Raw genomic sequence first — 13,618 nt, 5'->3', positions numbered from 1 at the left:
ATGAATTTGTTTCTCTAGTCTTCTTAGACTAACACAGCTTTTGTCTGGCCTCTAATTTTTAGTCGATTTATGTCTGGTAGTATGCTTTCTGATCTTATAGGATGTCAGAGCAGAGTTGAGATTAAGGCCAATGTACTGCTGTGGTATCTGGTATTCCTGAGAGTCCTGTATTCTTATGATTTAGGTTAATTATATTAAAGGACGAGACCTCTCATGGACCAGGTTGGAGGGGACAGGGCTCACTCATTTTGGATTATGGAGGTGACCAAGTCCAGGTGTGGAAGTGGGGTCTATTACTGCCACATATCTAGGCGGCCTAGGAAGGAGGGATAAAGCAATATCCTACTCAGAGGGCAGGTTGCTTTATGAGTGGCTTAGGGTGCTGACCTGGAGCTGGTGTCACCGGACATCTGGTGGATGACTAAATCTATCCATTTACTCAGTGGGGAGTTGCTTCTGGACCTTGGGGCTTATTATGGTCCTTGTTTCATATACAAACCCCCTGCCTTTGCTTTGTAAAACCAATGGTGCAATTTCTACTTGTATTATTATGCTAAATACCTTGCTAATGGACTGGGTGTGTGCTATTTGCTAACAAAAAGGGGTGGTGGGGAAAAAAGTAAAAGTCAGGAATGGCCATGCTTTTCTGGTGCTTTAATATGTGCCTGTACAGAGCTGTATTTCAGGGACAGGGGACTTGTTTTGCTGAGTGAGACAGGAGTTGTCTCAGCTTGTGTGGAGAGTTAGCTTATTCACTCTTCATGCCCACTCCAGGCTGTCCTGAAGAATTATGTCCACATTTTAGTAATCTGTGCTATTCCTGCTATTGTGGGGGTAGGGCTGGGAGAGAATTGGAAGAGAACACCCTTAGCTTGGGTCAAGAACCAATCCTATGTGTGCTTATATCTGCCCCAGGCTGGTCATGCAGAGCTATGTCCCCATAGGTTATCCAACCAGGCACCTTACCTAGCTCCAGGACCTGGAAAAATTGGTTGGGAGAGTTTGAGATCCTCACTCCTCCAGTTTGTGTTGAGGGCCAATGATAAAGGGGCATCTATCAGTAGTCATTACTTCTCTTTTAATAAATCTGTGACTACGTATTTTTATGCTGAAAATCACAGTCTGGAAGTGTAGGGTATTCTTCTCTGTGACCCCTTTGTGGTAGTAGCTGCCCCAATCCCACTTCTGACACCAAAAGTGTCATAGAGGGAAAAAATGACATAAAAAGTGAAATGTTTTATTAAGAGCAGAAAGTTGTTTGTTTTTTTTTTAACAAACAGGGAACACAAAGCCAACAGCCCTGGCAATATACACTGAAAAAATTCTTATTAAGGGCTAGCCACCACAAACCAGTGGTAATGGTACACTTGGGGTATTTTCTGATTAAATAACATAAGTAAAGCTGCAGGTGGCAGGACCTTAGCCACATTATAGAAGCTTTTTCTCTTGAAAAGGGGCCATCAAATGAGATAAAATGTGACTGATTGCAAATTTCCTGGACTAAGTTTACAGAAAGGGTGTAATTATAACTAGGGTTAGTTTAAGTACCGAAATTACATACTTAACAGTATGTGTAAAAATAAAAAAAAAACAACTGTTCACACTTAATCATTTAATCACATTTAGTCTTTACTTAACAACATCTGTTTCTAACCACAAAACTGAATTGGAATAAGCAAAACCCTATTTTCCTGTTAGGAATAACTTGTATATGTGTGTGCCAAATATTTTCCAAAAAAAATGACAAGTGTTACTTTTAATTTAATAAAAGAGACTCACTTGGGATGAGAAAATAAAAGTAGACCTTGGTCAGGAGTCTTTAGTCACGTCAAAGCATTATTTTTGAAATACTCCTTTTCAGCATTATTAAAATATATCTAAGTTCATAAGAAACGTTTCCAACCTCCAAAGACAAAGATTGAATTTGTAAAGAAACTTATAATAATAAAAGACAATAAAGATGAAGAGGGGCAGGTATTTGAATTACCTCAAGACCTACTCCCTGGACCCCCAATGTAAGTTGGGAGTGTGCGCATTCATCATTCATGTTGTTCAATTCCGGTTTTCCAATCAGTCCTGACATCTGGGCCAGCTGTTGATGTTTCAGTGGCGAACAGATCAGGGCTATGAACTTCAGTTGTAGGAAAAAAGTGACCTTGAACCCATGACTTCTAGGGAATTTGAGAGAACCCAATAAACAGAACCATCCTAGACAACACTGTGCCTCAGTCTAAAGCCGGAAAGGAGGGTTCGGATGCAGAGGATTATGGGAAATGTGCCCTGGCTCCCCGCGCATGCCTGGTAATGGTCTGTCTGGGCCCCGTGTGGTCATGCGCAGTCTCCTTCCCGCCCGCTTCCAGAAGTATGCTGATCCTCCTCAGGGCCAGACGAAACCGGGGATGGCAGAGTCGGAGTGAAAGCACACTACAGGACTGACCATGAAGTTGCCATGAACACCTGCGGTGGTGCCTGAGAGAGAGTCAGCTCACTTCACGAAAATGAAGAAATTAACAAGGATTACCTCATGGTGTTGTTCTCAGAATTAGGTAATTAGGCGGTTATATAACCGCCAGGGACTAGTGCCAGTGCACACTGTTCCAGAGAGGTTGGCATGACCATCTGTGAGTCTGAGGGCCAGCGATTTGTCCAGGGTCTCCCAGTTTGTGATAGAGCCAGAAACAAGACCACAGTACTGCTCACGCTCAAAGGTAGGCCACACAAAGGGAAGTACTCAGGGGCCCTTCTGGGAAACCAGGTAAAATTTGTTTTAAAAGGCAATTTTTGGAAGCATGGTTGTCTCCTATTTAACTTTCTGGGCATTTAACCCTAGAGATAAGCAATACCACATGGGACATGGGTAAAGAACATAGTTGAAATTTTCTGCATTAATTTTAAGAAAATCACTCCAATAATTTTTGTCAACTTTTTTCCTGTGCATCAATCAATCAATAGAAAAATTTTACATTCAGCAATGAAAATCTGGAGGTTTCTGTCTCCCAATTAACTTCAGAGTCTAATTAGTATACAGAGTACTGTCTTTTCAAATACCACAGCTCTTATGTATCTAGGGAGATTGCTCTCTAGCTGCTGTGCTCAGATTTTGGGAGGAGAAACTATTTGCTATATGACAACCAGTATCTCATGACCCTGGTCTCTTTCTGTTCTCACATCTGATTGACTCTTCCAGAAAAGGAATATCTTTCAAGTGAGATTTTTGTTTGTTTCCCACTTTGTAATGGCCTATGAAATGTATAAGGGTCGATACATTAAATGAAGCTTTATGGCAAACACTTTTACCTCAATGTTTACTGTTGGCTAGTGGAAAACATCACCACTTGTTGTAATTGTGTCTTACTGTGGTGGCTTGTGTGCTGCTCAGATGGTTGAAGTTAGGCCACGAGTATTTCAATTAGCAGCAAAGTGGCTCATTTTGGACAAATTTCAACAGAGCTTACAGACTAGGAAGAAGGAAGAGGTAGTTTGCTTCTGAGAAATTATCTACTGAGAACCTCAGGAATAACAGTGGAACATTGTCTGATATATTGTCAGAAGATGAGCTCCTCAGGTTAGAAGGTACTCAAAGTATGATGGCCTCATACCTACGCACCGACTGCCATCAAGTCAATTATGACTCACAGCAACCCTCAACCTTAATGGGCTGGAGGGAGAAAAGCTTTCAGGATCCTCATTTGCTGAAGTGGCATGACTCAAAATGAGAATAAACAACTGTAGCTATCCATTATGAGTGGGAATGTGGAAATGTCTGATGTACAAACCTAGGTAAATGGAAACTTACCAAAAATGAAATAATATATGTAATAATTGATAACCTAGACATTAGTGAACTGACGTGGATTCATACTGACCATTTGCCTGGAATGATAAATTTGTAAAGGAAAGCCATCATAGCCATCATTAACAAGAACATTGTAAGGAACAAAATAATAAGTAAAATGTAATAGTTTATAGTTACTTTAAGCATGATTATGAATTTGCAGAAAGACAATATAACTTTTTCTAGAAATTGGCATCACTTGTGAAATATTCAGGTCTTTGATAATATAACTGGTTTCATTTAAAAATCAAGTAAACTTCACAAACATGACACAATCTTTGTGCAAAATAATGTGCTAGTTCATGGCATCTTTGTTGGTTCATTTTACTCCTGAAGTCCATTTATTGTAGTACTCCCTTTCTTATGCATCCACAGACAAGAAATCAGTCCTTCTGTGCGGAGGAAGTGATGCCCAACAAAATATATATGTAACACTGATGTCAGTCAACTAGATGGCAACCAAAATTAGACAAATAGATATTTTATCCTCCTTAGAAAGTTGAAGATTGAACTCAACTAGTGAACTCACGTCGGTTCACTAATGCTTAGGAGAGAAAGAAGATGGGATTGCAGCCTCCTTACCTTGGGCCAGAGTCTAATGGAAGCCTGTTAAGGGACAGTCTGTGCATGTTTCTTTGAGGACTATAATTCCTTTGTTCAGAAGTGATGAGATAAAAAACGCAAATAGAGAAACATTTCCTCTGCTAAGTGGAGCTGGCGCTATTCCTTCTGCACTGCCAATCTGATAAGTAGTTTCATAGCTACTCAGAAGAGGCTGTCAGTGGGTGGCTGCTTGGGCTCCTAAGAGTGGAAGTAATAGCTCAGCATGTGAGCTCTGTAGGAGTTCTCTGTGGAGGTTGCTGTGGCTGTCTCCAGGTAGATTTCTCTGTGGGTCTCTTTGGAGATCTCTATAGGAGGTTTCTCTTGGAGATTTCTATGGTTCTTCCCCGTGGGAGGTCTCAATAGGAGGTATATCTTTGAGAAGTCCCAGTGGGAGATCTCTGTATGGTCGCTGTCAGGGGTCTGTGGTGAAAGGTTCTATACAAGGCTTTCTGTGAGGTCTGTATGGGAGTCTTCTGGTGACGTGCCTGGTTGCTTGCTGAGGAAAGTCTCTGTTGCAGATCTTTGAGGTTTCTTTTGGCCCCTGTGTGAGTTCTGAGAGAGATAGCTGTAGTAGGGCTCTACCTGAGGTCTATGTTTGGATCTGTATGTGATAATTCTTTGGAAGGTCTCTTTGTGGAGCATCTCCCTATGACAGATTTCCATAGGAGGTTTCTCTAAAACGTCTCTGTGGGAGGACTCTCTGAGATCTCTGTGAGCAGTTTCGGTTGGAGGTGTGTCAGAGATGAGAATTCTCTGTGTGGGGTCTTTTGATTCTCAGTTGGGTTTTTGTGGTAGGTCTCTGTGGGAGAAGTTTCTGGTCTGCCATTGTGAGCTCCCTATGGATTATCTCTCTGTGGACATCTTTCTGTCAAGACTCTGTAGATCTTGTTATTGTGGTCTTCCAGAACCTTAGGGACACTGGAGACAGGAGAACGAGAAGGGAGTAACACCCTATCTGTGTGTTACTGTTGGGATTCAATTGGGAATGCTTGTTAAATGAGATTCATTGTGATTTGCTTCCTGCTTCATATAAAAGGGGTCATCTCACAAGAAAGTAGGGGTTTCTCACTGCCAGCAAGAGCCAGGAGCAGAGCTTGTCCTCTGCACTCCGAGGTCTCTATGAAACAAACCTTCTTGATCCAAGAGATGGTATTTATGCCACAGCACTGACAGTGAAGCAGCAGTTCTGATAGCAGTGTCTATCCATCTGGGGGAACCTCTTTGTCCATAGAATTTCTTTCTTTTGGGCATGGGTGTGTGTTTGGTTTTGGTTTATTAATAAATACATACAGTGCTTATAATTCTTCAGGTATTATAATAAACAGTTTACTTTTTATAGCAACTTGTTAACATCTCCATTTTACAGACAAACTGAGGCACTCTACCCCCAAAACGAAAACTGAATCCATTATAATCAAGTAAATTCCAACCCATATGACTTAATAGAGGACATAATAGAATGGCCCCGTAAGGTTTCTAAGGCTATAAATCTTTCTCTCTTTTTAAGTTTATTAGCATTTCATCCACATGCCATGCAATCCAATGATTCAATCATTTCAAGAAGAGTTGTACACTCCTTCTAACAGAAGGGTGTGAACCCAAAGCCCCACTTCAACCCCCTTTGTCAGCAGGAAGCAGATAGAGATGTTGTTGTCCAGTACCCCAAAGATTTGGGTCCATACCTCTTCAGGGGGAAATGTTAGGTAGCTAGCTCAGGGACTGGGTTGTCAATTGCACATGCTCAGAGTTTTGACCAGGAAGGATTAGTATACTTAGGTGGGGGTTATACCTGGATTGGCCCATCTGGGCCAGGTGAATTCAATTCATCTCTTGAGCTGGAGACTGTTGGACCCTGTCATCTGGATGACTGTTGGTGGCCTGCCGTGCTGTTTGCTATATGTGGCCAGGTTGCCTGAATTGCTCTACAGAGGACTTAGCTGTCTGCTTCCTTGCCTTGCACCAAGTGGCCCTCAAGACTTGAAGGACTGCCAGTGTATTAGCTGTCTCACGGAATTGAGTTGCACTGAGCCATTTGTACTGCTCTATAGATTAATTAGCAGTTTATTTCTTATGTTGTACATATATACATATAAATACATATAAAATTATAAGTGTCCTTGTTTTGTTTCCCTAGAGAACCCTGTCTAACATACCCCCCCAAGCAACAATTCTCTCCTGATTGTGATGATGTATATACACCTCTTTTTAAAAAATGACTTAGCTACGGAAGTGTATGATATGTGAATTTGATATCAAGGAAAGTACTAAAAAAAGAAAAAGAAACCAAAGTTGACCAATTGTTATCATGGACGAAGAAGGAAGGGTTTTTGCTTAGGGGTCATTGAGTTTATGTTAATGGTGGCGGAATAATAACTGATTTATGCATGTAGAAGTTGATGAATAGGAGAATGTTTCAGATTTCTGAATTTGGATCTCTCAGCTGCAACCACCACTGTCCAAATGAAGAAAACATCTTTAAAGCAGCTTCATAATGTGCTGTTCCAGCAATACTACTTGGATGTTCTTAACATAGTAGAAGAATGGTAACCATTCCCAGGATTTTGTAAAATGTTGCAGAGTACCAACATTTTAAAATAGTCATTTAAAATATTTTAAAAATACAAATATAAAAATATCAGAGAACCCTGCTTACAACAATGCAACTTTTTAAGTTTTTAAAATCTGCTGTCATTAGGTTGCTCACCTTTGGGGGTTTGTGAGGGGAGTTGGTTTTCAGTTGGTTGTCTGATAGCTTTCTTTGCAACATGAATTTCCACTCCTCCACCACATTTCCATCTTCCAAAATTTTGTTGACTTCTGTTGTGGCATTGGAGCCATAGGGGTAGTGTAGTGGTTAAGTGCCTACATGCAAGGTCAGTAGTTGGAAACCACCAGATGCCCCAAGAGAGAGTGATGAGGTTTTCAACTCCCAGATAGCGTTCGAGTCTAGGAAACCAACAAGGGCAATTCTACCCAGCCCTATAAAGTTGTTGGGAGTCAGAACTGACTCAATGACATTAAGTTTGTTTTTTGTATTTTTTTCTGCTTCATTCTCTCCCGTTCTTATCATCTTCAAGGGGCTATTTTTTGAAACATTTTATTGTGAACTTGGTGAAAGTTTATGTAGCAAATCATCTGTTTTACATGAAATAATTCATACACATTTTTTCATCTTATTCCTTGCAGTCCCCTCAATGTGCAATAATTTATTCGATTTCTTGCTTGTGTTTTCTAGTTCCATTTCTCCTTCTTTCCTAAGCCTTTTAAACTTTGTTTTTTTCTAACCTTTGTGAACTTTATTCTTAAGGGTTTACATTTTAATAGCCTATATATCACTATCATCCTTTTCAGAACATTTTCATTACCTCAGTGAGAAACCTATACACTTTAGCTATCACTTCTTCTACCTCCCTGTTCCTCAGGTCTTCAGTAACTATGCACAACACTCTTTCTCTTGAGATTTCCCTGTTCTGTAATTTCATGAAAATGGATTTATAAGAGGGTGAGACAGACTATTGCTCAAAACCATCGAACACATTCTTGAACAAAACTATCATTATGTGAAGCCATTGTTTCTGCACATATTATGCATCAACATTTATGCCCCAAACACTTCTGAATGCAGGGCTCCCCTCTCTCTAAAGCTTCCCTGAGTGATTTTCTGCCAAAATGACTTAATTAAAACGATTAATTAAAACAAGAAACAAAAAATCTGACTCACGATTTCAAACCCCGAGGCCTTGTTTTCGCCGAGATGAACGGGTATCCTCGTTGGCCAGCTGCAGTAGGTGAAGTTCCTGATGGAGCTGTAAAGCCACCTGCATAAAAACCACCCATGTTCTCTTTTGGAACTCATGAGAATGTTTTTTTAGTACCAAAATATGTATTTCCTTACTCTAAAAATATGGCAAGCCAAATAAACAAAAAGGTTTTAATGAAGGTTTATGGGGAAAAGATAACAACCCCAAAGTGAATTTTTTCCAGTCACCAGGCCTCAAGAAGTAATCTAATATTTCCTCTGATACTGAAGCTGAAGAAAAGGAAACTAGTGCTTCCAAGGAAGTTCCTGGGTAGGAAGAAAAAGCCAGTAATGAGTTTGTGACTAAAGCAATGGATATAACTACTCTGAAAGCTGCCAGGAGAGGGAGAAAGATAACGGCAGAAAAGCAAGTAGACACTGAGGAGACTGGAGGAGGGATAACAGCAGTAGAGTCCCGTTCATCTAAAAGGGAGTCCACAAAGAGGATGGCTTGCAGCTACAGAAGCGACCTAAAACCATGAGGCAGAGTCAAAATGGTAAAACAGCTTTGCCCTTCAGAGCTTGATGTGGGAACCAAAGAGAAAAGTAAGAAAAAAGGATAAAAGGAAAAACAACCTAAAAAGCACCTGTATCAGCTCCTGTGTTCGTCCGGTAGATTGAAGAAACAATGTCCAGAGACACTCATCTATGTGCAAGAGAGAGCTTTATATCAAGAAGTAATTGTATGTTGAACAAACATCCCAGCCTAGTCCAGATCAAATTCATAAGTCTAGTACTAGCCCACAAGTCTGTCTTCAGACTCACGCAGCCACAAGCAATGATGCAGAATTCAGGGAGATCACAGGCTGGTGGGAGCAAAGTCTTGTGGATCCAATGGCGGTGGCTGCATCACAGGGCTCACTCAGTTCTCAGCGCGGCTCCACATGGCTTGTCAGCAGAAGGTGATGCGGAGAGATGAGAGAGAGCGAGAGCGAAAGACAGACAGAGAGAGAGAGAGAGAGAGAGAGAGAGACAGGCCCGTGACCAGAGAACTGTTTGTCTCATGGCACCTACAAATAAGGTCATCAAGCTGCCACCTGATTGACAGGCTACATTCCACCCATATCTTCTTATGGGTGCCATGTTGGCACACAAAATAACTATCACAGTCAGTTCCCAATAAAGTGGTTTTGGGGGAAAAAAGAGAGATCAAATGACATCTTGCATGGGACGAATCTGCTGCTCAGGACCTCTTTAAGGTGTTGAAAAGCAAAGATGTTACTCTGAGAACTAAGGTGCGCCTGGCCCAAGTCATGGTATTTTCAATTGCCTCATTTGCGTGTGAAATTTGGACATTGAATAAAAGTTGGATAACAGGCATGTGGGTTACAGAAAAACAAAGCAACAACAACACCATCACACCTCTCCCCCATTCCCCCTAAAAACCCTGGAAAACATATGGCAATTCAAAATTTGTCAGATTATCACGGAAAAGTCCACAACATTGTACGGCAAGTTTAAGAATATGTATCTGGTGGCTGAGGGAGTCTCTGTGATCACTCAAGTGCTGAATACATCTCTAGCTGAACACAGACAGCACAAGGAAGCGAATAATATCAAGGATCAAGGAAAGAAAATGTCAAACAGAAAGGCAGAAAAGAGAAAACAGGTTCAATGACTGTCAAAGGGCATCGGAGGCATAGGCCGGTGGTCAGCCTCAGTGCTGTGGCGGTAGCCGTGAAGAAGCAGAGACCATGAGGCGAGGCAGCACCGAGGAAAGGACTTCTAGCGGAGACAGACACGGAGCTCTCTCTGAAAGAGCGTGCACATGGTGACCAAGCTGAAGCCCTTGGAGCACAGGACCCTCAAGATGTTTGTAATGATTTTTCATGGGAAATATTTAGACTGCTGAGAAGGAAGAATGAACATTTTTATAACATTAAGGTTTGACGTTGAAAACTTATTTCAGGGGAATGAATCCCATTGTGTTTAAAATCAAAATGCCATTGCCGATTATACTCGTGCAATATGAACAGCTACAGTAAACAGTAAAAGTGGGGGTGGGAAGGGGAATCCACGTGGAGAATGTTAAGCTGCTTTTCCAGATATTATGGTTGTAGCATGTTTTCACTGAGGTGTGTAAGTTAATGTGTAATTGATAGTAGAGTTACATTTGTAAAAGCCATATTTGTATTATCTCCCCACTGTTTCCCTTCCCCCCCCCAATACCATGGGTTTTGTGCATCGCTTGTGCACACGTTGAACTTACCAGATTGTCTAATCACTCTTTGAGGGTTCTGGAGAAGTTGAGCATTTCTATGGTAGCTAAAATGTTGCTTCTATGTAAGTACTGCCTCCATTTAATCAAGAGTTAATTTTAATCTTCATCTACATAACCTACTTGCTTGTCACAAGGTGTGGTCTGTATACCTTTTTGTATGATAAGTTGATTCTCAACTGTGGTGGAACTGACAATTTTGTAAGGTACAAAACTCGTGGAATTCACTGAAATCACAGGACTTCTCCTGCAGAGAGCAGAGTGGGCACATATTGGAATGAATGACCGGCATTTAAAACCTCCTAGAAATTAACCATGTAAGATCCTTGTATGTAGTAAGAGCTAAAATTGAAGAAAAAAACAACACCCCCCCCCCCCCAAACCAAACCAAAACCCACTAAATGATGAAAGTTAATTTTTGAGGAATGTTTCAAACTTGCTCTTTTAAAAGTCTCACTCATCAAGAAAGTCACTGAAAAGTAGTTTGTTTTTAAACTTGGAAATCAACACCTAATGCTTATGCAATAAATGTAAGTTAATACTATATAAAAACATAACCTATTTGAAACACGACTTTGGGTGATACTTTTAATTTTCACTTATATATCATGTGACAGGATGATAAAGAGTGGAAACAGATTGCTTGAAGCAAGTTGACAGCGACTTAGTAATTTGATGGTCTGTATACTCATATGGGCCGAGTCAGGCCAAACCAATGTTAACACACAATAAGGTTGCATTAACTAAAAGTCAACATTCTGTTTTGACTGTTAGGTCTGAGGCTGGTTTTCAACAGCTTAAACAGCACTTCACATGTTTTGATAGGATTATCAGGAAATGGGGTGAAGAGAGAATGTAAGGTCTATGGTTTATAAGTTGACCCACCCAAAGTGGGTGGTAAGCATTATATATTTTTATCTGACGACTAATTTTTTTTTGTTTTTTCCTTTTTTTACATTTTATTAGGGGCTCATACAACTCTTATCACAATCCATACATATACATACATCAATTGTATAAAGCGCATCCGCACATTCCCTGCTCCAATCATTCTCAAAGCATTTGCTCTCCTCTTAAGCCCTTTGCATCAGGTCCTCTTTTTTCCCCTCCCTCCCCGTTCCCCCTCCCTCATGAGCCCTTGATAATTTATAGATTGTTATTTTGTCATATCTTACCCTATCCCGAGTCTCCCTTCCCCCCTTCTCTGCCGTCCATCTCCCAGGAAGGAGGTCACATGTGGATCCTTGTAATCAGTTCCCCCTTTCCAACCCACTCACCCTCCACTCTCCCAGCATCACCCCTCACACCCTTGGTCCTGAAGGTATCGTCCACCCTGAATTCCCTGTCCCTCCAGCCCCCATATGCACCAGTGTACAACCTCTGCCCTATAATTGATTTTATCTATAGAGGAAAAGTTTCAGCCTTCAGTTTCAATAATTTCACTTTTGCTTTCAAAGGGTCTTAAAATAGAACACAGGCCATTGTTTTGATGGAGCTCTGCTATAGTATTAGATAGATTGGATTTGAACAGATTTGTTCTAGTTGAGCCACAAATTTGGTTTGATGAAAATATTTTTTTATTAAGCTCTACCAGTGCATTCCCTTTTTGCTACTTACAAGAGCAAGAGATGGATTGTGGATTTGCTCCTGAGAAAATATATGCGGGAGACTTCAAAATGTTGATGCAGAAATTCTGTTCTCTCTCCTAATTTCCAGTGAACTGTAATTTTAGTGATGAGGTCATGGAGCTGCAGAGCCAGGGAACCAACAATAAGCTAAAAATAAAATAAATAGAGTTTCTCTTTTTAAAAAAAATGTTGAGTAGTGTTTCATGGACATCAATTATTGATGACAGTTGAAATAGCTGACAACTTAAATTTCTTCCCCGTTGACCGTGCTGCGCTTTACCAGTTCATTTGTGATCATTGTCGCTTTTGTGATATCACCTGTAATCTATATTGAAGGCTTTCATGCTCTAAGGTTTAGGCAAGGAGCGCTGTGCCACGTGATTATTTCATGCATCCAGTCCTGATACAGAATTGGATAGGACCGTTTCTTGAGTTATTTGCTCAGTATACAGAGTGAGCGCGTAATGTGAAAGGACAATCTGCTGCACATCTTTCCAATTCTGGAATCATTGGGAGGAGAGATATAGGCATTTCTTCCTGGCGAATGGAAATGTCTACGGAGCTCATGCTGCCATGTGGTGTGGACAGTCTGATCAGGTCATACTGCATGCTGCAGCGTGTCCACAAGGGGGCTCCAGAGCCCACACTTTGCCCTATCAGGCCTAGGTGAGGCCATCCTGGGGACCTGGGCAGTTTGTAAGGGTCTGTAGCTGGCCTTCCTCACAATTCTGAGTCTGACTCTGACTGAGCTCTGAGCTTGACTCCACAGGACACAGGTCTTGGACTCATCCCCAGCGCAGCCCCCCTAAGGGAATGATTATAATCTTCTTTTGGGGTTGTTCGAAGGACTCCACTCAAAAGATGGGGGAGGAGGAAGTTATTTCAGACCTGGACTTTTACAGGGGTCAAGGGGCCACTTAGGGTAAGGACCCACTGCAAGTTCTAGTTCAATGTGTGCACTTTGGTGGCCCTGAGACCCAGAGAATGGGCTGGAACGTTTGGGGGGTTTTTTGCTGAAGGTGTAACTGCAATGCTGCAGACAAGCACATGGTGTCGCCAGAGCCAAGGTTCTTCAGAACTGCTTACATTCCTGGAGACCGGACTAGAGTGGAGCTGGCTTTCATGGGGCCCTGGGAGCTCCTGATGTCTGACTAACTGTGGATCCCAGGTCTATACTAGATACCAGACTGAGGCCTAATCTCATATTGAGTCCCTTAACCCCCCAGTGAGCCCTGATCCCAGCCCCAGCTCTGATCCTGCTGCAGATGAGAAAAAGAGACAACTTCCAGGCCACCAACTTTCCTTCTCCACGCTGGGCCTGAGTGAGCTGTTGGTGTTGTGGGGTTGAGGTCAACTTTTGGACACCATTGCCATCCCTCAGAGACAGGTGTCAGGCCCGTGAGGGACTCTCTCCTGGTTTGTCCTGCTCTGGGGCTGGGTTCTGTCCATTGGTAATTCTCAAGTGAGTTAAGTAGGTAGGCTTGTACCCATTCAGGGAGAAGTCTGGGCCTTAGGTTCCACTCCTCAGGAAGGGT

The 13,618-nt window shown here is 41.7% G+C and overlaps 1 pseudogene; it reads left to right on the top strand.

The window, feature by feature from the left end:
* Window positions 1-2,611: 2,611 nt before the first annotated feature.
* On the top strand, window positions 2,612-13,405 carry LOC142430568 (PC4 and SFRS1-interacting protein pseudogene; annotated as a pseudogene).
* Window positions 13,406-13,618: the final 213 nt, after the last annotated feature.

The sequence above is a fragment of the Tenrec ecaudatus genome, chromosome 17 (assembly GCF_050624435.1).
Source record: "Tenrec ecaudatus isolate mTenEca1 chromosome 17, mTenEca1.hap1, whole genome shotgun sequence".
NCBI lineage: Eukaryota > Metazoa > Chordata > Mammalia > Afrosoricida > Tenrecidae > Tenrec > Tenrec ecaudatus.
Note: the sequence above shows the minus strand (reverse complement) of the source record. Positions and strands in the feature narration are given on the sequence as shown.